The 27,132-nt window shown below is 47.4% G+C and overlaps 1 protein-coding gene across 4 annotated transcripts in view; it reads left to right on the top strand.

Moving 5' to 3' along the window:
- Nucleotides 1-27,132, top strand: part of LOC137322695 (glycerophosphodiester phosphodiesterase domain-containing protein 5-like) — a 199,152-nt gene that overhangs the window by 62,477 nt on the left and 109,543 nt on the right. The window lies entirely within an intron of this gene.

Raw genomic sequence — 27,132 nt, 5'->3', positions numbered from 1 at the left:
ACAAGTCAGGAGTGTGATGGAATACTCTCCACTTGCCTGGATGAGTGCAGCTCCAACAACACTCAAGAAGCTTGACACTATCCAGGACAAAGCAGCCCGCTTGATTGGCACCCCATCCACCACCTTAAACGCTCACTCCCTCCACCACCAGCTCACCATGGCTGCAGTGTGTACCATCTCCAAGATGCACTGCAGCAACTCGCCAAGGCTTCTTTGACAGCACCTCCCAAACCCGCGACCCCTACCACCTAGAAGGACAAGGGCAGCAGGCACATGGGAACAACACCACCTGCATGTTCCCCTCCAAGTCACACACCATCCCGACTTGGAAATATATCGCCGTTCCTTCATTGTCGCTGGGGCAAAATCCTGGAACTCCCTACCTAACAGCACTGTGGGAGAACTTTCACCACACGAACTGTAGCGGTTCAAGAAGGCAGCTCACCACCACCTTCTCAGGGGCAATTAGGGATGGGCAATAAATGCTAGCCTCGCCAGCAATGCCCACATGCCATGAATGATTTAAAAAAAAACTTTGGCTCTGTGCATTCCATTCCTTTCTTCAGCCCCACCATTGGCGGCCGTGCCCTCAGCTGCCTAGGCCCCACGCTCTGGAATTAAATCCCTAAACCCCCTCTGCCTCTCCATCTCCCTCTCCTCCTTTAAGACCATCATGAAAACCTCCTCTTCAACCGAGCCCCGCCCATTGCAATCCCTCCTTTTGGCTTGATGTCCAATTTTTTTCTGTTACGCCTCCGTGAAGTGCCTTGTGAACATGTTTCTACCCTAAAGGCGCTATATCAATGCAAGGTGTGTAAATGGCACTTGTCATTGGCTCTGTGGATTTTAAATGACTGGTGTGTGCAATTGTTCGAACTGCCACACCCCAGTTGGCTCCTGACCATCCCTGTTCTCTCTCTTGTTTTATTGCCGCTGTGTACTGCTATTGGGGTCGCCAACTGCGGTTGGACATATTCCTAGAAGTTTCATCACATGACCTCCTCCTTCCAACTGCCCCCCCCCCCCCCCCAACCCCGGCCATTGATCACCTGACACATCCATCCTCCTGGTGCCCTGCCTTCCCACGGCCAATCTGAAAGCAAAATGCTTTCTTTGCTATCCGATTGGGTGATTCTTGACTCTCAGTCAAACAGTCCTTTTCTTTCCCAACTCCCACGTTTTTAGAACTAATAGACAAAAGTATTGAAAGAAAATTATTTTCCTTTTTTGATGCCCCTATGATTTTTCTCCTGGGTTGCCCTGGAGATTGATTACATAGAACTTTACAGCATAGAAGCAGGCCATTCGGCCCAACAGGTCCATGCCAGTGTGTATGCTCCACACAAGCCTCCTCCCACCGTAGTTCATCTCACCCTATCAGTACAACCTTCTATTCCTTTCTCCCTCATGTACTTAGCTCGCTTCCCCTTCAATGCATTTGTGCTATTATCAGGGGAGACAAATTAAGAGCAAGAAGGGAAGCCAGGCAGAGCTTTTCTGCGTAAAGAGTAACAGAATTGTGCAATTAGTAACGAGGAAAGGTCACTGAATAAATGTGTTCAAGAGACAATTAGATGTGTTTCCAGAGACAGAAGGGATGGGAGGAAATTAAGGGAAGGTGGGGTTGATTTAATAACAAAAGAGAGACAGGGGGGTTTTTTCTACTCAAAATTATTCTGCTCTTATTCCCTGCTACTTGGTGCAATCTTCAATTTCTGGAGACTCCAGGACAATCCTGGAGAGTTGGCAATCCTGACTGTTATTGAAGTTAACAGGAGCTCCCGTCATGTGCGGGCTTTTTGATGGGAGGAGGTGGATGACAAAGGCTGAGATACTGGAAAGGTCCCCAGCTCGCCACCTCAGCACTCTCTCCCTTCAGGCTCCAGTCGACAGCTGCACGATTTCCTTCCTGCCTGCTGTGGTAGCGAGTTCCACATTTTAACCACACTCTGGGTAAAGAAGTTTCTCCTGAATTCGCTCTTGGATTTATCAGTGACTATCTTATGTTCATGACCTCTAGTTTTGGACTCCCCCACAAGTGGAAACATTTTCTCCACGTCTATCCTATCATAATCTGAAAGGCCTCTATCAGGTCACCCCTCAGCCTTCTCTTTTCTGGAGAAAAGAGTCCCAGCCCGTAGGGGCCTGTTGGGAGTACAGTCCCTCGCATTCCAGTATCTAATTGTTTCTTGAATGATTCCGGGTTTTTTTTTTGCCTCCACCACTTTCTGTGAGTCCATTCCAAGTGTTGATCTGTAAAAACCCAGTGGGTGGTGGTGGGGCGATGGCAGGGGGGGGAGGGGTGATGACAGGGGGAGGAGGGGTGGGGGGAGGGGTGACGGCAGGGGGGGAGGGGTGATGACAGGGGGAGGGGTAGGGGTGGGGGGAGGGGTGACGGCAGGGGGGGAGGGGTGATGACAGGGGGGGAGGTAGGGGTGGGGGGAGGGGTGACGGCAGCGGGGGAGGGAATTCTCAACACTGGGACGTGGTGGCAGCAGAAGAATACACCGCCACCTGCTGATGGGAGTCATTATTGCACTGTGGGAGAACCTTCACCACACGGACTGCAGCGGTTCAAGGCGGTGGCTCACCACCACCTTCTCGAGGGCAATTAGGGATGGGCAATAAATGCCGGCCTCGCCAGCGATGCCCACATCCCATGAACAAATTTTTTTAAAATTACCTCACAATGGCGATGTGAATAAACATCCTCCTTTCAACTCAAGATGTCAGCCATGTAAAGGGTCAATTTCATTCCAAAATGAACGTGAAGTTGTCCGTATATACTTACGACTGTGCTGCACTGTAACTTAAGGAGTGTAACGGGTTTTCATACAGACAATCTTTGTGATTCGGTTGCTTCTAGAGTGCCCTGTGCTATTTTTTATATCTTCCGCTAGATTGTCTGGGTTATACTCCACACAAAGGTCCAGGTCACGGGTTTGAAGTGGACAGCCCTCAGTTGAGATCAGATCAGAAGGAGCTTTCTTCTTCCTCTTTCTTGCCCCCCCACCCTTTCCCTGCAGTAGATAAGGTGTCTGCTGTGGCTCAGTGGGTTGCACTGTCACCTTTGAGCCAGAAGTCCCACTCCATAGACTTAGTACAAAATTCAGGCTGACACTCCCACTGCAGTACTGAGGGGGTGCTGCACTGTCTGAGGTGCCGTCTTTCGGATAAGATATTAAACCGAGGCCCTGTCTGCCCTCTCAGGTGGACGTAAAAGATCCCATGGCACTATTTGAAGAAGAGCAGGGGAGTTCTCCTGATGTCCTGGCCAATATTTATCCCTCAACCTACACCTAAAAACAGATTATCTGGTCATTATCTCATTGCTGTTTGTGGGACCTTGCTGTGCGCAAATTGGCTGCTGCATCTCCTACTTTACAACAGTGACTACACTGTTGTAAAGTACTTCATTGGCTGTAAAGCAGCTTTGGAAAGCCCTGAAAGGCGCTATATAATTACAAGTTCTTTATTTCTTTCTTTTAGTTTTGTTGAACAAATTGCTCACAGATTTAAAACCCACCCTAATTGCATAGAGAAAATCTTACCAATTCTGCCCCATCTATTCCCCCCTCCCCCACCTTGTGCTTTTCCTGGCAAACAATGAATTGCATCTTGATCAACATTAGGCAGAAGAAAAAAAATTATCCAAATGATTTTTTTCAGGTGTGACATGGCCCCAGTAAATGCTGCACCCCCTCCCCCTCCCCCTCCCTCACCCCCTCCCCCTCCCCCTCTTTCCATTAATCACAGCCAGTCAAGTGGCTCCTCGTTGCTGACTGACCTTGCTGTCTTCAATCTAACCTGTTCCAGTCGCTGGTATGATTTCCTGATTACATTATAAACGCACACTTTACAGCCTCATGTCATCGCTTCACTTAACTGCTGTTTGGATGATGAGATTCCTCGCAGGAGAGCTTCAGCACAATTTTAATGGAATCTATTGTATGGGGATTATCGCACGTTCACAGGCTGCCTCTCGCGCTCCCGTGCTCACTCGCTCTTTCTATCTCTTTTGTTCTTTTGCGCTCTCATTTTCTCTCTTTCGTGCGCGCTGCCTTTCCATCTGGCTCTATCCCTCACTCTTTTGCATGCTCCACTCCCCCACTCTGGCGCCCTTGTGCGTGCTCTCATTTCCTCTCTCTTTCACACACTCTCTTCCACTCGCATTCTCTCTATCTTGCGCGCCCTTGAATGTTGTATTCTTTCATCACAGCTGCCCGTTGCTTACAAATCAAGCTTTCCATTCACATCCAGAAAGAATATGAATGGGAACAGAGACCTGGGGGTATATGTGCACAAATCTTCGAAGGTGGCAGGACAGGTTGAGAAAGTGCTTTTTAAAAAAAAAAGCATACGAGATCCTGGGCTTTATAAATAGAGGAATAGAGTACAAAAGCAAGGAGGTTATGATGATCCTTTATAAAACACTGGTTCGGCCACAACTGGGGTATTGTGTCCAATTCTGGGTATTGCACTTTAGGAAGGCCTTAGAGAGGGTGCAGAAAAGATTTACTAGAATGGTTCCAGGGATGAGGGGCTTCAGTTAAGTGGATAGACTGGAGAAGCTGGGGTTGCTCTCCTTTAGAGCAGAGAAGGTTGAAAGGAGATTTGATAGAGGTGTTCAAACTCATGAAGAGTTTAGATACAGTAAATGAAGAGAAACAGTTCCCATTGGCAGAAGGGTCGAGAACCAGTGGGCACAGATTTAAGGTGATTGGCAAAAGAACCAAAGGTGGCATGAGAAAAAACATTTTTATGCTGTGAGTAGTTATGATCTGGAATGTGCTGCCTGAAAGGGTGGTGGAGGCAGATTCAATCGTGGCTTTCAAATAGGAATTGGGCAAATACTTGAAGGGAAATAATTTGCATGGCTACGGGGAAAGAGCGGGGGAATGGGACTAACTGAATTGCTCTTACAAAGAGCTGGCATGGGCTCGATGGGCTGAATGGCCTCCTACTGTGCTGTTGCCATTCTATCATTCTATGAAAGAAAGACAAAATTAATTTCATAATTCATGCGAATTGGTGCCAAATGTTCTCTGGGACACAAACTGTACAGTTTTAAGGGGGGTGGAGAACAAAAGTTACAGTGGAGACTTGTCAGAGCTTAAAGAACAATTATTTTCGCTTTTGAAAGAAGCTAGGTTTTCTTTTGTAACAAAGGCACTGACACTGGTAGTAATTGGTTTTTCTCAAGTGAATTGATAGCATGGGCTGGGCTGAGGCAAAATAACAGCTTTATTGTTAAATTAAATCACTGAATTGTTATACTTATTATCACCATCAGTAAAGTAAATGGTGGAAATAAAATTGGATCATTAGATTCAGACATTGGACACATCTGCCTTTCCCAAGATTTATGGATTTGTATCATTAAAATCCCAACCACCAGGACAGTCCCCATCTTTCAGCTGTTCCCCTTTGCCTCCACTGTCAGGAAGCCCTAATAATTGTGTGGTTGTAACAAAATCACCAATAAGACAGCACTTTTCTTCAAATGAGAGTGTGGAGTGCAACTCCAGCATTCTGTATATTAATTATTTGTTGAATTTTCTACAGCCATAGAAGCCTAGAAAATAGGAGCAGGAGTAGGCCATTCGGCCCTTCGAGCCTGCTCCGCCATTCAATACGATCATGGCTGATCCTCTATCTCAATACCATATTCCCGCTCTCTCCCCATACCCCTTGATGCCTTTTGTGTCTAGAAATCTATCCAGCTCCTTCTTAAATATAGTCAGTGACTTGGCCTCCACAGCCTTCTGTGGTCGAGAATTCCACAGGTTCACCACCCTCTGAGTGAAGAAATTTCTCCGCATCTCAGTCCTAAATGTCCTACCCCGTATCCTGAGACTGTGACCCCTCATTCTAGACCCCCCAGCCAGGGGAAACATCCTCCCTGCATCCAGTCTGTCTAGCCCTGTCAGAATTTCATACGTTTCAATGAGACCCCTCACATTCTTCTAAACTCGAGTGAATACAGGCCTAGTCGACCCAATCTCTCCTCATACGACAATCCTGCCATCCCAGGAATCTCCCTTTTTGTCTCTGCATCCTGGTTCAAAGAGTGGGCTTTGACTGGAGACTTGAGCACAAAATCTAGGCCAACGCTCCAGTGAAGTATTGAGGGAGTGCTGCACTGTCGGAGGTGCCATCTTTTGGATGAGATGTTAAACCGAGGCCCCATATGCCCCCTCAGGTGGGTGTAAAAGATTCCATGGCCACTATTTCGAAGGAAAGCAGGGGAGTTCTTCCCGGTGTCCTGGCCAATAATTATCCCTCAACCGGCATCACTAGAAAAGAACAGATTATGTGATCATTATCACTTTGCTGTCTGTGGGATCTTGCTGTGCGCAAATTGATTGCCATGTTTCTTACATCACATCAGTGACTACACTTCAAAAAGTACTTCATTGGCTGTAAAGCCCTTTGGGACGTCCTGAGGTTGTGAAAGGTGCTATATAAATGCAAGTTCCTTCTTTCACTCAGAAATAATTTATAAAAATAATCCCCTCCACCAGCTGGTCTCCCCCCTCAAATCCTATTGTTGAGCCATTCCCCTCGCTGCTGATTGGCTCCCAGTCCACCAATGCCTCGATTTAAAAAAAATTCTCCCTCCGTGGCCTCGCCCCTCCCTCTCTCTGTAACCTCCTCCAGCCCTACAACCCTCTGAGATTTCTGCGCTCCTCCAATTCTGGCCTCTTGCGCTTCCCCAGTTTTCATCTCTCCACCATTGGCGGCCGTGTCTTCAGCTGCCCAGGCCCTAAGCTCTGGAATTCCCTTCCGAAACCTCTCCGCCTCTCGACTTCTCACTCCTCCTTTAAGACGCTGCTTAAAATCTACTTCACCTGTCCTAATATCTCCTTATGTGGCTCGGTGTCAAATTTTGTTTGATAACGCTCCTGTGAACCGCCTTGGGACGTTTTATTATGTTAAAGGCGCTATATAAACAAGTTGTTGTTAATGTGCGGAGTTAAAAAAAAATAAGTGATTGCTGCCTTGTTTCAGTGTCCACTATGGGATTGAAGTGTCGCAAGAGGCAGCGCAGCCACTACGTCCAGAGCTAGGCCTCGTGGAGAATTTTACATAGAATTTACAGCACAGAAACAGGCCGTTCAGCCCAACAGTTCCATGTTGGTGCTTAGGCTCCACATGAGGCTTCTCCCTCCCTACTTCATCTCACCCTATCAGCACATCCTTCTATTCCTTTCTCCCTCGTGTGTTTATCTAGCTTCCCCTTAAATGCCTTTGAAGAGCCATTTTGTTTTAGCTTTGCTGCTTGTGGTGTATCAGTTTTACCAATCTTACTGAAGGTGACATTCCTTTATTAGATATTAAATCTTTTCTTTCTTTTTGACCTCCCCAGTTTTTCTTGCCGAGGATTTTCTCTCCTCTTCTTCTGAAGACACTCACTCAGGAACAGGAGGCGGGCATTCAGCCCCTAAGGCCTGTTCCATCATTCATTTAGATCATTGCTGATCTCTATATTAACTCCATCTACCCGCCTTGGTTCCGTAACCAAGGGGGCTCTAGGGGGGGGAGGAGCTAAATACGATTAAAATCACTAAGGAATTGGTGCTCAGTAAATTAATGGGACTCAAGGCGGATAAATCCCCTGGACCTGATGGCTTCCATCCTAGGGTCTTGAGGGAAGTGGCAGTAGGGATTGTGGATGCTTTGGTAATAATTTTCCAAAATTCTCTGGACTCGGCAAAGGTCCCGGCAGATTGGAAAACTGCTAATGTAACACCCTTATTTAAAAAGGGTAGTAGGCAGAAGACTGGAAATTATAGACCAGTTAGCCTAACATCTGTGGTGGGTAAAATTTTGGAGTCTATTATTAAGGAGACAGTAGCGGAACATTTGGATAAACATAATTTAATAGAACAAAGTCAGCATGGCTTTACGAAGGGGAAGTCATGTCTGACAAATTTGCTTGAGTTCTTTGAGGATATAACGTACAGGGTGGATAAAGGGGAACCAGTGGACGTGGTGTATTTGGACTTCCAGAAGGCATTCGACAAGGTGCCACATAAAAGATTATTGCTCAAGATAAAGAATCACTGGATTGGGGGTAATATTCTGGCATGGGTGGAGGATTGGTTATCTAACAGGAAGCAGAGAGTTGGGATAAATGGTACATTCTCGGACTGGCGACCAGTAGCCAGTGGTGTTCCGCAGGGGTCGGTGCTGGGTCCCCAACTCTTTACAATCTATATTAACAATTTGGAGGAGGGGACCGAGTGTAACATATCAAAGTTTGCAGACGATACAAAGATGGGAGGGAAAGTAGAGAGTGAGGAGGACATAAAAAACCTACAAGGGGATATAGACAGGCTGGGTGAGTGGGCGGAGATTTGGCAGACGCAATACAATATTGGAAAATGTGAGGTTATGCACTTTGGCAGGAAAAATCGGAGAGCAAGTTATTATCTTAATGGCGAGAAACTGGAAAGTACTGCAGTACAAAGGGATCTGGGGGTCCTAGTGCAAGAAAATCAAAAAGTTAGTATGCAGGTGCAGCAGGTGATCAAGAAGGCCAACGGAATGTTGGCTTTTATTGCTAGGGGGATAGAATATAAAAACAGGGAGGTATTGCTGCAGTTATATAAGGTATTGGTGAGACCGCACCTGGAATACTGCATACAGTTTTGGTCTCCATACTTAAGAAAAGACATACTTGCTCTCAAGGCAGCACAAAGAAGGTTCACTCGGTTAATCTCGGGGATGAGGGGCTGGACATATGAGGAGAGGTTGAGTAGATTGGGACTCTACTCATTGGAGTTCAGAAGAACGAGAGGCGATCTTATTGAAACATATAAGATTGTGAAGAGGCTTGATCGGGTGGATGCGGTAAGGATGTTCCCAAGGATGGGTGAAACTAGAACTAGGGGGCATAATCTTAGAATAAGGGGCTGCTCTTTCAAAATTGAGATGAGGAGAAACTTCTTCACTCAGAGGGTAGGAGGTCTGTGGAATTTGCTGCCCCAGGAAGCTGTGGAAGCTACATCATTAAATAAATTTAAAACAAATCGACAGTTTCCTAGAAGTAAAGGGAATTAGGGGTTACGGGGAGCGGGCAGGAAATTGGACATGAATTTAGATTTGAGGTTAGGATCAGATCAGCCATGATCTTATTGAATGGCGGAGCAGGCTCGAGGGGCCGATTGGCCTACTCCTGCTCCTATTTCTTATGTTCTATCCCTTAATACCCTCGCCTAACAAAAATCTATCGATCTCAGTTTTGAAATTTTCAATTGACCCCCAGCCTCAACAGCTTTTAAGAGGAGAGAGTTCCAGATTTCCACTGCCCTTTGTGTGAAGAAGTGCTTCCTGACATCACCCCTGAACGGCTTATCTCTAATTTTAAGGTTCTGCCCCCTTATTGTGGATTCCCCCCACCAGAGGAAATAGTTTCTCTCTATCTACCCTATCAAATCCTTTAATCATCTTAAACACCTCAACTAGATCACCCCTTAATCTTCTATACTCAAGGGACTACAAGCCTAGTGCTCGTAATTTAACCCTTTTCAGCCCCGGTATCATTCTGGTGAATCTGCGCTGTACCCTCTCCAAGGCCAATATATCTTTCCTGAGGTGCGGTGCCCAGAAATGAGCATACTACTCCAGATGCAAAACAGTTATAAGTGCTCACTGTATAATATATCACTACACAAGTGACTTTGTCCTGGATTTATTTCGGTCTCAGTGTCTCATAGTGCAGGGACCAATTGATAACCCAGACCAGACCTGCTCTTCAGGTCCAGACACAAATGATGCTGTCTGCGGAACAAATATCGACCCTACTTCACTTGTTTTTGATGACTATCTCCAGCAGTCTCAGGTTTCGGGACGTTGCTTAAAAAAATCCAAAGCTAATCTTCTCGTGACAAGGTGAAGGAGAAGTGATTGAGGGGGGTGGTGGGGAGGAGGAAGTAATCGATGAAACTGCACCCTTCCCTCGGGATCACGTGGAACTTCCACAGAGCAGGTTATAACCATGAATTATTCGTGAGATGTAAGGCTTGGACGTTATTGTTTGGGAGCGAACCACTAATGAGTTGGACAATTCCTCTGGCTGCTGTTTTAAGGCAGGCTTCAACCTGTTGATTCTGGTCGAAGAATAATTTGTTCTCAGGATTTTCCCTCCCAAATTTCCTCGCATCTTTGGCGCCGATTCTGCAAAACGTCCACCGGACCGGCCCCCCATCACTGGTGCAAGCATGCAGCGCACTGGAATTTCCTGAATTTACGCCAGTTCTGAATGCACCTGTAAATTTACGCCTAACATTTTAGGCACAACAAGACCCAAAGTAACACTTTGTGTTTTCTGGCAATTTTTTTTAAAAGTTATTTTTCTAATTTCTCAACTTATGATGTATTTTCCATATCTTTGAATACATCTTTAGGGCGTCAGAATAATTTGCATTATAGGTTGTCCATGATCCATATTCTTGAATATGCCCAATGTGCATAAATGATGGTTTGAAGGCTTCAAACTTTAATTTTCACACATAAGGAACGAATATGCCATAAATTCAATGCTTTCCTCGAGCCCTGATTGCTGATGCTGATTTTCACTTGTTTTACGCCGGTTGTTAAGTTTCGGCGTATGCGAATGAGATTCTCGGGATTTCATCGCAACGCGCCAACCTGAAGATTGGCGTAAATTTCGGCTTAACTTGCTGGTTACACCTTTTCAGGAAATTCTGGGCCAACATTAACCTTTCCAACTTGGGTTGTGCCTGGAGGGCTCAGCTCTGTAATACTGGGGTGAAGTACTGCTGGTTACAGGTCTCCATTACCCTGGCCTCTTGCGCATCCCCCACTCCCTTTGCCCCACCATTGGCGGCCGTGCCTTCAGCTGCATCGGCCCTAAGCTCCGGAATTCCTTCCCTAAACCTCTCCTCCTCGAAGACCCTCCTGAAAACCTACGTCTTGGCCCACTCACCTGTCCTAATGTTTGCTCCTTTGGCTCAGTGTCAATTTTCTTGTCTGATTCTGTGAAACGCCTTGGGATGTTTTTCTATGTTAAAGGTGCCATATAAATGTAGGTTATTGTTGTATCGCTGTGATGGGAGCACTTTGAAGGGATGAATTAAGAGCACCGTACAAAATGTGCATTGGCTTAAGTGTCTTGTTTATTTTTCTTGCGGCCTATTGGCGTTGAGGCACCAAATAACCCTGGTGATAAGATGGCGTAGAAGTGAACTCTCTTTGGTTTAGCTGTGTCCGGTTTGGAACGTGGCTGCCACGAGCTTGTATCATAACTACTTTTCTACCTGAATATATTTTTTTCATGTATTTATTGGTTGCTGATGACCTCGTTGGGGCAATTTATTGGGTGGGGCTTCTCATCCTGAGTGTGCCAGGGGAACTGAAAATGTCATCTGTAGATGTATGGAGATTAACCTGCTCCCCCACCACCCCGCCCAGCTCCCCATGGCTCAACGGTCTTGTACTTCATTGGCTGTAAAGCGCTTTGGGACGTCCTGAGGCCGTGAAAGGCGCTGGACAAATGCAAGTTCCTCCTTTCAGCCTTACTTGCTCATCTCATTGGATGTAGAAAGGGGTCCTGGATAACTCCCCTATTGATGTCATCAGGATTGACTGTCCAAACGAAAAGATGCATTTTTGAAAGAAGACTGAGTGTTTAGCAGTACCTGTATTGCCTGATATGGTATGTGTGGTAGTGTATTGGTTATGTTACTGGATGAGTAATCCAAAGAACGTGAGTTTGAATCCCAGCATTGCAGATTGAGAATTTGAATTCAGTTTGTAAAACAATCTGGAAATAAAAAGCTGGGATCAGTAAAAGTGACCATGAAGCTGTCGGATTGTTGTAAAAATCCAACTGGTTCACTAATGTCCTTTAGGGAAGGAAACCTGCTGTCCTTACCCAGTCTGGGCCTATATACCTCTGTGACATCGTCTGTCCCTGTCCCTGCCTCAGCTCATCTGCTGCTGAAACCCTTATCCTTGCCTTTGTTATTTCTAGACTCCACTTTTCCAAATTTTGTCTTTTATGTTCCTGTGAAGTGCCTTGGAATGATTTACTACGTTGAAGGCGCTATATAAATGCAAGTTGTTGTTATTGTTGTTATACGTGACTCCAGTCCCACACCAACATAGTTGACTCTTAACTGCCCTCTGAAGTGGCCTAGAAAGCCGCTCAGTTTTATCAAACCGCTACAGACGGCCCACCACCACCTGCTCAGGTCGACTAGAGATGGGCAATAAATGCCAGCCTTGCCAGTGATGCCCACGTCCTGAGAATGAATATTTTTTACAGATAAAAATACTGAACCATACAGGCCAAGGAGGCCCCAGATCCCATCTCTGCTATCCCATCTCTGCTCTGTGTTGAATTGAGGTGGAGGTGACCCCAGCATTTCTGGAAAAGAAGCAGCCCCGGGGCCTTAATCTCTGCCCAGTGCCTTGGCTGCATGGGTGAGGTAACAGAGGACAGCTGGTAGCATAGAATGGTAGAGAATTAGTGCCTTCAGGAGACGAGAAACAGAACTTCCCCCTCAGCACAACAAAGAGAAGGGAGAAAAAAAAAACACGCCTCCCCGACCAGCTGTTGTTTACTGGAAACACCAAGTGTTATGATGACAGTAATTTTTCCATCTTGGCTGACATCAGCCATGGCCTCTGTCTGCTTTCCCTGTTTTTCCTCTTCACTTCAGTTCTGAGAGAGTTCTCCAACTCCTTCCCTCGAGAGCTTTGACACGCGATCAACCTGGCATTGGTCAGTCAGCACCCGATTGTCAAGGAGAAGCATTGGGCCCAGAAACAGGGAGAGGGGGGGCGCGATCTCGTTTAGGGGTTGCCAACCCTCCAGGATTGTCCTGGAATCTGCTGTGAGCAAAAACCCAGGGAGAAAAATCACAAGGATGTTTTTAAAAAAAAAAATTGTGATTGTTTCCTTTCTTTGAACATAGTTATAAAAATATTGGCGATGGGAAAAGAAGGCTCTTTGACTGACAGTCACGAATCATCCAATTGGGCAATGAAGAGTCTATTTACTTTCCGATTGGCCGTGGGAGGGCGAGGCGCGGTGAGGATGGATGTGTCGGGCGACCAATGGCGGGAGTGTGTGGGGGCGGGGCGATTTGACCAGGAGGTTCATGTGATGACACCTCCAGGAAGACGTCCAACTAGAGTTGGCAACCCGAATCTGACTGAACTAGTTCCATTTGCATCCAATTGAGAATTTGCCCTATTGGGAGGAGAGGGACGGAGTGGGAATGTGAGCAGCGAATGCCAGGATGGGATTCAATACCAAAAGGGCTAAGGGAGGGAGGATTGAATTCCTGAGCTTTTCCCTTGCGTAAGAGAGCTCCAGTCAGTTGATAGTTGGGTTAAAGTTTATAGGTTGGAGGGCAGTTGGATTTGAGCTTGTAGGTGGTAACTGTTGATTCTGAATTAGATCCATATGTGACTGGTTGAGCTAAATGAGACTTTTGTGTTTTAAAAATAATGTAAATCACAGTTTTAGCCATTTAAAGGAGAGCGGTCATTTGGTGAATTGTCGTTTGAGGTGTATTGGGCTTGTATAGTTAGGTGTGAATGAAAGAACTTGCATTTATATAGCTCCTTTCATGACCACAGGATGTCCCAAAGCGTTTTACAGCCAATTAAGTACTTTTGAAGCGTGGTCACTGATTATAATGTAGAGAAATGAGAGAGCCAAGTGGCGCATAGCAAGATCCCACAAGCAGCAAATGAGATAAATGAGCAGATAATTAGTGATGTTGGTTGAAAGATGAATGTTGGCCCCAGGATACCGGGGAGAACTCCCCTGCTCTTCTGCGAAATAGTCGCCGTGGGATCTTTCACCCGACAGGGCAGTCGGGGCCTTGGTTTAACTTCTCATCCGAAAGATGGCACCTCTGACAGTTCAGCGCTCTCTCAATACTGTAATAGGAGTGCCCAATAAGTGATGGAGTCCAGCCATCTCATTGTGTCTGTTCCACTTGTAGGGGCAGATTTTCCACCCGTTGATTATGAATGGATGGGATATCTCCCCTCAGCGTGTCAGACTATATTGTGTATGGTTCCAGGAGAGGGAGCTGGCTCCTGAAAGTAATGCCATCATTCGCTAAGCACGTGATTGGGAGGTGGAGGCTCAGCAAGTTAGAACACGTGATGCCAAAGGAATAAACCCATCGACTTTGTCAAAGGAGTGGCTTGTTAAATCAACTTAGTTCCACACATACCTACAATGGATCGTTCTTAGAGCAGAGAAGGTCAAGGGGAGACTTAATAGAGGTGTTCAAAATGATGAAGGGTTTTGATGGAGGAAATAGGGAGAAAGTATTTCCACTGGCAGGGGGTCGGTAACCAAAGGATACAGATTTAAGGTACTTGGCAAAAGCACCAGAAGGGAGATGAGGAGAAATTGTTTTACGCAGCGAGTTATGAAGATCTGGAATGCGCTGCCTGAAAGGGTGGTGCAAGCAGATTCAATAGTAACTTTTAAAAGAGAATTGGACATATAATTGAAAAATTTGTAGGGCTATGGGAAAACAATGGGGGGAGTGGGACTAATTGGATAGCTCTTTCCAAGAGCCGGCATGGACACGATGGGCCGAATGGCCTCCTTCTGTGCTGAACGATTCAGTGAACACTGCTTTAAATGCTAAATATGGTCCAGGCACTGACACTCCCTCAACAATGAATGCAAAATTCACATCATCCCGAGCTCATATTTTCTCTGATATGAGGCTTCTAACAGTAGTTTTTGTTTTGTCTTTAAATGAATACAAACAGGAAGAATGAAATGCATTGTTGACCTCATCAAATGGGAGTTGCATAGCACTGAATGTTATAAAGACTGGTCTCTGTAAACGTACAGTTCTTTCTCATCCCTCGAAGAAAGCATAAAACACGGTGTTACAATATTTGCAACTGTAGCCTTGGTGTTGAGCAGTTTTATTTTGTACCGATGGCCATTTTCTGGTATGAATCTGTTGTCCCAAGTCCTGGCCTCGTTTTGGAGTGATGCAGAACGAGATTCCCTTGTTACGCTCTAACCTTGCGACATGGGTTAGAAGGAAGGAAACAGAGAGTAGAATAGAGGAAACGTATTCCGATTGGTGTTCCCCAGGGATCTGTACTGAGGCCTCAGCTTTTCACCATATATATCAATGACTTGGATGTAGGAATAGAGAGTTGTATATCCAAGTTTGCAGATGACACCAAGTTAGGCGGCACAGTAAGTTGTGTGGATGGCAGCAGGAATTTACAGAGGAATACGGATAAAGTGAGTGGGTAAAACTGTGGCAAATTGAGTTCAATGTGGGAAAGTTCAATATGTCGACCATGGCTCAGTGGGTAGCTGCCTCGCCTCTGAGTCAGAAGGTTGTGGGTTCAAGTCCCATTCCAGAGACTTGAACACAAAATCTAGGCTGACACTCCCAGTGTGGGTACTGAGGGAGCGCTGCACTGTCAGAAGAGACGTTAAACCGAGGCCCAGTCTGCCCCTCAGGTGGATGTAAAAGATCCCACGGCACTATTTCGAAGAAGAGCAGGGGAGTTCTCCCCAGTGTCCTGGCCAATATTTATCCCTCAACCAACATCACTAAAAACAGATGATCTGGTCATTATCACATTGCTGTTTGTGGGAGCTTGCTGTGCGCAAATTGGCTGCCGCGTTTCCCACATCACAACAGTGAGTACACTTTAAAAAGTGTTTCATTGGCTGTAAAGCGGTTTGGGGTGTCCTGAAGTTGGGAAAGGCACTATAAGCTTTTCTTCCTTCAAATAAGTATGTTTGATTCAGGTGAAATTAAATGAAGTCATCAAACGGTAGAAACATATTTTCTGTAGAATATTAAAGTAGCGAATTTGAAAGTGGACTTACACATAGATGGTTAAGTGATGTTATGTCTTTGTTTCTTCTGAGTAAGGAGTAAAGGGAATTGCCTGAGTTGGCTGTGAAAATTGCATTCCATTCATTCATTAATTTCAGGAAAATAAAGCAGTTAGTTGATTTACGATTGTGCCTTATCTTAACAGTGCTTTTCAGTTTACCTTCTGTGAAGACATACAGTGCTGGTATACCGAGCGAGGATTCTATGTTCTAATTGACAACTAGATATTAGGTGGGGGTGGGGGCGGGAAAAGGTGCACTCTAGGTCGTAAGGGACGTGAAGTCCACTTATGCAAGGGACTGGAGATGCTGAATGTGAGAGACTGTTTAGTGCAAAATCTGAAAATTTGTTGCAGAATGTGCCTCATCTCTCGTGTGTGTCTGTGTGTAACTGTATGTGTCTGTGTGTAACTGTATGTGTCTGTGTGTAACTGTATGTGTCTGTGTGTAACTGTATGTGTCTGTGTGTATCTGTATGTGTCTGCATGTGTGTCATACGACTTTTTTATTCTTCGAGCACACAGTGTCTCTCTCTATTGCCCGTATGTACCGTTTTGTTTGTCTCTCTCTTGTCCGTGTCTCACTCTCTTTCTATGACGCTATTTGTGATGGTGTGTTTCTTTTCTCTCTCTCTCTCTCTTTCCCCTCTCGCCCACCCATGTTTCTCTCAGTTTGTCAATGTCTGTATGTGTTCCATCTGTCTGTCTGTTTTCTCTGTTGTCCATGTTTATCTCTGTTTTTCTATGACTTTATTTGTTTCTTTGGGTGTTCTCGCTCGCTCTCGTCCTCTCCCGCGCTCGCGCTCGTCCTCTCCCGCGCTCGCGCTCGTCCTCTCCCGCGCTCGCGCTCGTCCTCTCCCGCGCTCGCGCTCGTCCTCTCCCGCGCTCGCGCTCGTCCTCTCCCCACTATTTCCCATGTCTCTTGTCTCTGTGTCTTTGAGTTCAGTCTGTGAGTTTTATGTACTACAGATATAGTCTGGTGTACCTAGACTGGGGTCTGGTGTGGGTACAGTGTATGTAGAGGCTGGGCCTGGTGTATATATACTGGGTCTGATGTGGGACTGTAGAATATATAGATGGGGTCTGGTGTGTATGGAGACTCGGCCTTGTGTGTGTATAAAGACGGGGTCTGGTGTGTATAGATGGGGTCTGGTGCCTGTGAATGACCTCCTGTGTCTGCTGTTGTTCATGTTCTGGCAGCAGCAGCACTGCACAGCTGGGGAGACTGAACATGACCCGGGCAATGGGCCTTCAAAGGCAGAGCTTTGGCAGCTGTCCAAATGTACACAAAGGTTAAACACAGCCAACACCCGCAGGCTCCGAAACCATCACTTCAAAAACATGGCTTTCCTCTTGTGCTTTGTATTCCTGCTCATTTCAATCAGCGACTGCAGGCAATTCAACCACAGGAGGCTTCACCTCTCACCCACGGCTGGTCATTTCCTCACCTGCACTCTGATCACTGGATGGCGAGGAAGGCCGGGAGTCCTGATTGTATGTCCCTTTTTCCATCCCCCTCCTCACCGACCTGAGAATCGTTTCTAATGCCCTGGATGTGCTCTGCACCTCACACCAACCCCCCAGGAAAGTGCAGGTGGATGTTGGCTGAGGCCAGGATCAAGCCCAGGATGGCACTCCCCTTTCCATGGTTAAATAATAACTACTGCTTGCATTTAAAGAAACAAAGAACTTGCATTTATATAGCGCCTTTCAAATCCCCAGCACATCCCAAAATACTTTGCAGCCAATAAATTATTATTGAAATGAAGTTATTGTTGTAGGAAAAGCGGCAGCCAATTTGTGCACACAGCAAATGACCACATAATCTGTTTGTTGGTGATGTTGGTTGAGGGATAAATATTGGCCAGGACACCGGGGAGAACTCCACTGCTCTTGCAATCGTGACGTGGGATCTTTTACATCCATCTGAGAGGGCAAATGGGGCCTTGGTCTAACATCTCAACCAACAGTGCAGCACTGGGAGCGTCATCCCAGATTATGTGCTCAAGGTCTCTGGAGTGGGACTTGAACCCACAATCTTGTGAGTCAGAGAGAAGAATCAAGGCTGATACAAAGCCTTGCATGTACGTACATCAAGTAACCAAACATACAAGGCCATTCACATGTTACACATACTTCTTCAGTGTAGATGTGAACAAACACTGGTGGTAGGGCTAGTGTCGGTGATTATAGGGAGCATTTGCACTCAAGTGTGAATCTGTGGCATTGCCTTTGCACGAGTGCTCAGTCACCTGGCAGTACAGCTTTAATACAAGTCCATCCTCGCGACGTCCCGCTTTCCCACGGCCAATCGGAAAGCAAACCTTCACCTCCTGACTCCCCAAAGCCTTTCCACCATCTACAAGGCATAAGTCAGGAGTGTGATGGAATACTCTCCACTTGCTTGGATGAGTGCAGCTCCAACAACACTCAAGAAGCTCGACACCATCCAGGACAAAGCAGCCCGCTTGATTGGCACCCCATCCACCACCCTAAACATTCACTCCCTTCACCACCGGCGCACTGTGGCTGCCGTGTGTACCATCCACAGGATGCACTGCAGCAACTCACCAAGGCTTCTTCGACAGCACCTCCCAAACCCGCGATCTCTACCACCTAGAAGGACAAGAGCAGCAGGCACATGGGAACAACACCACCTGCACGTTCCCCTCCAAGTCACACACCATCCCGACTTGGAAATATATCGCCGTTCCTTCATCGTCGCTGGGTCAAAAACCTGGAACTCCCTTCCTAACAGCACTGTGGGAGAACCTTCACCGCACGGACTGCAGCGGTTCAAGAAGGCGGCTCACCACCACCTTCTCAAGGGCAATTAGGGATGGGCAATAAATGCCGGCCTCGCCAGCGACGCCCACATCCCATGAACGAATCAAAAAAAAAGACTCTTTGTTACCCGATTGGATGATTCTTGACCGTCAGTCAAACAGCTCTTTTCCCCCCATCTGCAATATTTTTATCATTCATCAAGAGCGTTCAAAGAAAATGAAAAAAAAACACAATTTATTTCAGGCCCCTATGATATTTCTCCAGATCTTTTGCTCTCAACAGTGTCCTGGGGGATTAATCTACAATTCCTGGAGACTTCAGGGCAATCCTGGAAGGTTGGCAACCCTTCTGAGAGAGAGTCAAAGAAGTAGGTTCTAAGAAGCTTACAAAGATGAAAAGAACGGTAGCGATGCAGCGGGAGTTAAGTGGGGAGTTCCAGAGTGGAGGGGGGGCCTGGGGGGGGACAGTGAGGGATGGTGGTGGTGGAGGGTCATTGTAGGGTAGGGTGGGGTGAGGGCTATGCACTCTAAACCAGTTAAAGAGAATAGGAAACTGCCTTCAAACAGATACATTAGTGTGTGGGATTGACTGCTGGTTTTATTCTTTATTCTCCCTTCCCCCCCCCCAACCAACCAAATCACCCCTTGCATTAATTCGCACAAATCCAGCCCTGCACTGGCTCTGATTCAGAGCTAAGGCGATTAGACCAGGGATTATCCAGATTGCGCTTTCAGAAATGCATTTAAAAAAAGCAATTCAAGTAATTTAAGCCTCTTCAGATCCTCGTTCAGGTCCCACCTACAACCTTTATTTCAGCTACCCACCCCCCGACCCAGCCCCTCGCTTCATGCCTCACCCATCCATGATTCAGACCTCCCCAACCCACAGCCAAGAAGGTGGCTAAGCTGCTCCTCGGTCTCTGCCAGTGCTCTCTTTGAGCCTCGTAGCAACGAGGCTCGGAGAGTCTGGCCCATGACAGTGTGTGTTTCCAGCTGTGGTTCCTGTGTGTTATACCATATAATGGCCGTGGAGAGTGCTTGGAGGCAAGGAATTGAAAGGATATGAACGAAGTGTTCAAGATTTACTTTTAAAAAAAATTCGTTCATGGGATGTGGGCGTCGCTGGCGAGGCCGGCATTTATTGCCCACCCCTAATTGCCCTTGAGGAAGGTGGTGGTGAGCCGCCGCCTTGAACCGCTGCAGTCCGTGCGGTGAAGGTTCTCCCACAGTGCCCTTAAGAAGGGAGTACCAGGATTTTGACCCAGCGACGATGAAGGAACGGCGATATATTTCCAAGTCGGGATGGTGTGTGACTTGGAGGGGAACGTGCAGGTGGTGTTGTTCCCATGTGCCTGCTGCCCTTGTCCTTCTAGGTGGTAGAGGTCGCGGGTTTGGGAGGTGCTGTCGAAGAGATTTGCTCTTGAGGTTCATGGCGTTGTTGCGACCATCGAGGAATTTCTTGTGCAAGAGCTCCAGAATCTGCACCAAGATTTTAAAAAGTATTTGGATGTGCACTTGAAGTGCGGGGCTACGGACCAAGTGCTAGAAAGTGGGATTAAACTGGATAGCTCTTTTTCGGCCGACACGGTCACGATGGGCCGAATGGTCGTCTCCTGTGCTGTTACTTTCTATGAAGATCACTGAGACATGTCTTCTAAATGAAAGGGGAACTGTTAAAATGTCAGTTTCTTCTGAAAAAAGAAACCAGAACTCTCCCAAAGACCTAGTGGGTCCCTTGTGAGGTTGTACTGGACCATACAGGCCAGGAGGGTCCAGACTGTGCTGTTAGCCATTGCTAGCAGAGGCATTGTTTGGGGGACTACAATTGGCATCAGTGCCCCCCCTGGTTCGGGAGGAGAAAAAGCAGCCAGGGTGTCCTCACTCTTTACCTCTACACTATAACAACAACTTGCATTTATATAGCGCCTTTAACATAGTAAAACGTTCCAAGGCACTTCACAGGAGCGTTACAAAATTTGACACCGAGCCACATATGGAGATATTAGGACTGGTGACCAAAAGCTTGGTCAAAGAGCTAAGTTTTGAGGAGCATCTTAAAGGAGGAGAGAGAGGTAGAGGGGGAGAGAGGTTTAAGGAGAGAATTCCAGAGCTTAGAGTCTAGGCGGTTGAAGGCACAACCGCCAATGGTGGAGTGAAGGGAGCGGGGGATAGACGAGGCCAGAATTGGAGGAGTACAGAGATCTTGGAGGGTTGTAGGGGCTGGAGGACGTTACGTAGATAGCAGGGGTGGGGGGTTGGGGCGGTGGTGAGGCCATGGAGGGATTTGAACACAAGGACGAGAATTTCAAATTTGATGCATTGTCGGATCGGGAGCCAGTGTCGGTCAGCGAGCATGGGGGTGATGGGTGAACGGGATTGGTGCGAGTTAGAATACAGGCAGCAAAGTTTTGGATGAGCTCACTAACTCTTCCTTGTAAGTGAAGGACAGGAGCTGGCTCAGCTGTGATGCCTCTCATGGTTTAATAGCCTTCTAAGAAACCCTGGGGCCGAAATTCTGCTGGTCTCCGCTGTAACTCTGGCATGAGACTAGCGGAACCTCTAGGGAAATGGTTGCGCCAGGAGTTTTTGATTTGACTCTAAAGGGGCTTAACTGTTGGCTGTCGCCTCACAAGGCAAACGTAGGGCCGGGGAGGGCCTGGGCACTCCCGAAGCTGGGAATTTCCTGAGCCAGGAATGGGACCTGACATCACAGGGGTGGCCAGCACACCAGGTGATGTGACAAGTCCCTCCACAATGGCATGTGTGGGGCCCACTGACAAGTGGCCTGGACTCCCAAAGAACGGGGTCGTGGTCGGGGGGGGAGGGAGAGGGGGGAACATAACAAATAGGAGCAGGCGTAGGCCACACAGCCCCTCGAGCCTGCTCCGCCATTCAATAAGATCATGGCTGATCTTTGAGCTCGGCTGCACTTTCCTGCCCGATCCCCAGATCCCTTAGTTCCCCAAGAGTCCAAAAATCTATCGATCTCAGCCTTGAATGTACTCAATGACTCAGCACCCACAGCCCTCTGGGGTAGAGAATTCCAAAGATTCACGACCCTCTGAGTGAAGAAATTTTTCCTCATCTCGGTCTTAAATGACCGACCCCTTATCCTGCGACTATGCCCCCTAGTTCTAGACTCACCAGCCAGGGGAAGCAACCTCTCAGCATCTACCCTGTGAAGCCCTCTCGGAATCTTATATCTTTCAATGAGATCACCTCTCTCTTCTAAACTCCAGAGAGTATAGGCCCATTCTACTCAATAGAAGGAAGGCCTGGACGCTCCTCCCCAGGGCTGGAGCAGGCTGAAGCCTCCATTGGCATGGTGCCAGAGTTGTGCCCATGCATGTGAGGTGTCTTCTCACTGACCCTACAAACCCTGGAGGGAGAGGGAGGGGGCACAGCAGTGAGCAAAACCCAGGGAGAAAAATCATAGGGGTACTAAAAGAAATTGTGCTTTTAAATATATTTCCCTTGAATACTTTGGTCATTAGTTCTAAAAATATCTCAGATGGGAAAGAAGGACTGTTTGACTGATAGTCAAGAATTATCCAATCGGGTAATGAGAAGTCTGTTTGCTTTCCGATTGGCTGTGGGAAGGCGGGGCACCGTGAGGATGGACATGTCGGACGACCAATGGCGGGAGTGTGTGGGGGGGAGGGGGTTGGCGCCAGGTGGTCATGTGATGAAACCTCCAGGAATATGTCCAACCAGAGTTGTCAACCCCAAGTTGAGGGGCAAAGAACAGGCACTTGATGAGGTTCCAGAAGACTGCCAGGGCCCCCATGGAGACCGTACCCCCCAACACATGTTGCTGCCCCTTTAGGGGAGGACGGTCGAGGGAAACTGAGAGAGAGGGAAAAAAAACAATCAGAGAAAACAAAAACAGGAAGCTCGATTCTGGTGCTGCAGTCCAGAATGCTATTCCCGATCCCTGAGGGAGATGACTGAATCTTTCAGTCACCACGTCTTGAGACCAGGTCTAAAACGAGAATAATGGTGTCAGAAAAAATGAGCAACAAATCCCAAATTTCCACTTCCTGCTTTTTTCTTTAAAACCCAGTGTGCCTGAAAAATGACTTGGAGTTGGCTGACTCGCTTAAAGAGGGTTGCAGTGGGGCCCACAAATAGATTTGTCGAGGGGTAGGGGGGGGTTAGGAAGAGAAAGGGAAGGAAGAGGGGAGAGAGAATGGGAAGGGGAACAGAGAGACATAGAAGGGGAGAAAGATAAAGTTGAGAAGGGGTTTGGAGTGCGAGGAGAGAGAGAGAGAGAGAGAGAAAGTAGACAAAGTGGGGGGGAAGGGAAGGGAAGGGGTGATGGAAAGAGGGAGACCAAGGTGGCAGAAAGGACTTTTGGTGATAATTATGGGGCACAGTAGCTTTAAGGGAGGGGGGCTGATGCAGTGAACAGAAATACAGGGCGAGCATGCATTCCCAGCCTCTGTCGGTTGTATAAATATATTTATTACCATGAAATTTTAATAAATGCCAGTGAGCCTATCCCTATCTAATCCATTTATCTCTTTTATTTTATATACGTTCCAATTTGTTATTTCCCTTTACCCCCTCCTTCCTTTCCCCAAGTGTCTCTTCCAGCATCGCACACTAACCCCTGCTTGGAGGGAGAGGGAAGTTGGGGTTGCCCCAACCCTCCAGGATTGTCCTGGAGTCTCCAGGAATTAAAGATTTATTGCCCAGGCACTACTGCGAGCAAAACCTGGGAGGAAAATCATAGGGTTGTTAAAAATTAATTGAGTTTCTAAAAAAAAAAATGTTCTTTCAGCACTTTCATTTATTAGTTATCAAAATATCGGAGATGAGGGGAAATAGTCTGTTTGAGTGACGGTCAAGAATCATCCAATCGGGTAACGCTTTCCATGGGAAGGTGGTGCGTTGTGAAGATGGACGTGTCGGTGGACCAATAGAAAGAAAGAAAGAAAGAAAGAAAGAATTTGCATATAATATAGCGCCTTTAGGAACATAGGAACAGGAGCAGACCATTCAGCCCCTCGTGCCTGCTCCGCCATTTGATAAGATCATGGCTGATCTGTGATCTAACTCCATATACCTGCCTTTCGCCCATATCCCTTAATACCTTTGGTTGCCAAAAAGCTATCTATCTCAGATTTAAATTTAGCAATTGAGCGAGTATCAATTGCCGTTCGCGGAAGAGAGTTCCAAACTTCTACCACCCTTTGTGTGTAGAAATGTTTTCTAATCTCACTCCTTAAAAGGTCTGGCTCTAATTTTTAGACTGTGCTCCCGACTCCTAGATTCCCCAACCAGCGGAAATAGTTTCTCTCTATCCACCCTATCCGTTCCCCTTAATATCTTATAAACTTCGATCAGATCGCCCCGTAACCTTCTAAACTCTAGAGAATACAACCCCAATTTGTGTAATCTCTCCTCGTAACTTAACCCTTGAAGTCCGGGTATCATTCTAGTAAACCTACGCTGCACTCCCTCCAAGGCCAATATGTCCTTCCGAAGGTGCGGTGCCCAGAACTGCTCACAGTACTCCAGGTGCGGTCTAACCAGGGTTTTGTATAGCTTTCACAACCTCAGGACGCCCCAAAGTGTTCCACAGTCAATGAAGTACTTTTGAAGTGTAGTCACTGTTGTAATGTAGGGAACCCGACAGCCAATTTGTGCACAGCAAGGTCCCACAAACAGCAATGTGATAATGACCAGATCATTGGTTTTTAGTGATGTTGGTCGAGGGATAAATATTGGCCCACGACACTGGGGAGAACTCCGCTGCTCTTCTTCAACACGGTACCAAGGGATCTTTTACATCCACCTGAGGGGGCAGACGGGATCTTGTTTTAACATCTTATCTGAAAGACAGAACTTCTGACAGTGCAGCGCTCCCTTAGTATGGCACTGGGAGTGTCAGCCTAGATTATATGCTCAAGTCTCTGACGTGGAACTGGAACCAAATCATAGGGTTGTTAAAAAAATTAATTCTGACCTTCTGACTCCGAGACGGGAGTGTTACCCATGGCTGACAATGGCAGAAGCATGGGGATGAGGTAGTTGGAGATAGGAGGTCATGTGATAAAACATCCAACCACTGTTGGTAACCCTGGAGGGAGACCAGGTGCCCAGTCCCCCAGCTCTCTGTCTTTGTCTTTGTCTCTGTTGCTGGGAGTTAATTGAGAGAAGGCCCAAGGGCCATTTTTGTCCACTTTCTGTTCTGTCTCACTCTTTTAGCTGCAGTTCCCAGAGGGCAAGATCGAGAACAAGTTTGTTTTTTTTAAATTTGTTCACGGGATGTGGGCGTCGCTGGCGAGGCCGGCATTTATTGCCCATCCCTAATTGCCCTTGAGAAGGTGGTGGTGAGCCGCCTTCTTGAACCGCTGCAGTCCGTGTGGTGACGGTTCTCCCACAGTGCTGTTAGGAAGGGAGTTCCAGGATTTTGACCCAGCGACAATGAAGGAACGGCGATATATTTCCAAGTCGGGATGGTGTGTGACTTGGAGGGGAACGTGCAGGTGGTGTTGTTCCCATGTGCCTGCTGCCCTTGTCCTTCTAGGTGGTAGGGGTCGCGGGTTTGGGAGGTGCTGTCGAAGAAGCCTTGGCGAGTTGCTGCAGTGCATCCTGTGGATGGTGCACACTGCAGCCACAGTGCGCCGGTGGTGAAGGGAGTGAATGTTTAGGGTGGTGGATGGGGTGCCAATCAAGCGGGCTGCTTTATCTTGGATGGTGTCGAGCTTCTTGAGTGTTGTTGGAGCTGCACTCATCCAGGCAAGTGGAGAGTATTCCATCACACTCCTGACTTGTGCCTTGTCGATGGTGGAAAGGCTTTGTGGAGTCAGGAGGTGAGTCACTCGCCGCAGAATACCCAGCCTCTGACCTGCTCTCGTAGCCACAGTATTTATATGGCTGGTCCAGTTAAGTTTCTGGTCAATGGTGACCCCCAGGATGTTGATGGTGGGGGATTCGGCGATGGTAATGCCGTTGAATGTCAAGGGGAGGTGGTTAGACTCTCTCTTGTTGGAGATGGTCATTGCCTGGCACTTATCTGGCGCGAACGTTACTTGCCACTTATGAGCCCAAGCCTGGATGTTGTCCAGGTCTTGCTGCATGCGGGCTCGGACTGCTTCATTATCTGAGGGGTTGTGAATGGAACTGAACACTGTGCAGTCATCAGCAAACATCCCCATTTCTGACCTTATGATGCAGGGAAGGTCATTGATGAAGCAGCTGAAGATGGTTGGGCCTAGGACACTGCCCTGAGGAACTCCTGCAGCAATGCCCTGGGGCTGAGATGCTTGGCCTCCAACAACCACTACCATCTTCCTTTGTGCTAGGTATGACTCCAGCCACTGGGGAGTTTTCCCCCTGATTCCCATTGACTTCAATTTTACTAGGGCTCCTTGGTGCCACACTCGGTCAAATGCTGCCTTGATGTCAAGGGCAGTCACTCTCCCCTCACCTCTGGAATTCAGCTCTTTTGTCCATGTTTGGACCAAGGCTGTAATGAGGTCTGGAGCCGAGTGGTCCTGGCGGAACCCAAACTGAGCATCGGTGAGCAGGTTATTGGTGAGTAAGTGCCGCTTGATAGCACTGTCGACGACACCTTCCATCACTTTGCTGATGATTGAGAGTAGACTGATGGGGCGGTAATTGGCCGGATTGGATTTGTCCTGCTTTTTGTGGACAGGACATACCTGGGCAATTTTCCACATTGTCGGGTGGATGCCAGTGTTGTAGCTGTACTGGAACAGTTTGGCTAGAGGCGCAGCTAGTTCTGGAGCACAAGCCTTCAGCACTACAGCTGGGATGTTGTCGGGGCCCATAGCCTTTGCTGTATCCAGTGCACTCAGCCGTTTCTTGATATCACGTGGAGTGAATCGAATTGGCCGAAGACTGGCTTCCGTGATGGTGGGGATATCGGGAGGAGGCTGAGATGGATTATCCACTCGGCACTTCTGGCTGAAGATGGTTGCAAACGCTTCAGCCTTGTCTTTTGCACTCACGTGCTGGACTCCGCCATCATTGAGAATGGGGATGTTTGCAGAGCCTCCTCCTCCCGTTAGTTGTTTAATTGTCCACCACCATTCACGACTGGATGTGGCAGGACTGCAGAGCTTTGATCTGATCCGTTGGTTGTGGAATCGCTTAGCTCTGTCTATAGCATGTTGCTTCTGCTGTTTAGCATGCATGTAGTCCTGAGTTGTAGCTTCACCAGGTTGGCACCTCATTTTTAGGTATGCCTGGTGCTGCTCCTGGCATGCTCTTCTACACTCCTCATTGAACCAGGGTTGATCCCCTGGCTTGTTGGTAATGGTAGAGTGAGGAATATGCCGGGCCATGAGGTTACAGATTGTGCTGGAATACAATTCTGCTGCTGCTGATGGCCCACAGCACCTCATGGATGCCCAGTTTTGAGCTGCTAGATCTGTTCTGAATCTATCCCATTTAGCACGGTGGTAGTGCCACACAACACGTTGGATGGTGTCCT

This window comes from Heptranchias perlo, chromosome 6 (assembly GCF_035084215.1).
Source record: "Heptranchias perlo isolate sHepPer1 chromosome 6, sHepPer1.hap1, whole genome shotgun sequence".
NCBI classification, from domain to species: Eukaryota; Metazoa; Chordata; class Chondrichthyes; order Hexanchiformes; family Hexanchidae; genus Heptranchias; species Heptranchias perlo.
This window is presented reverse-complemented; position numbering and strand designations above follow the sequence as displayed.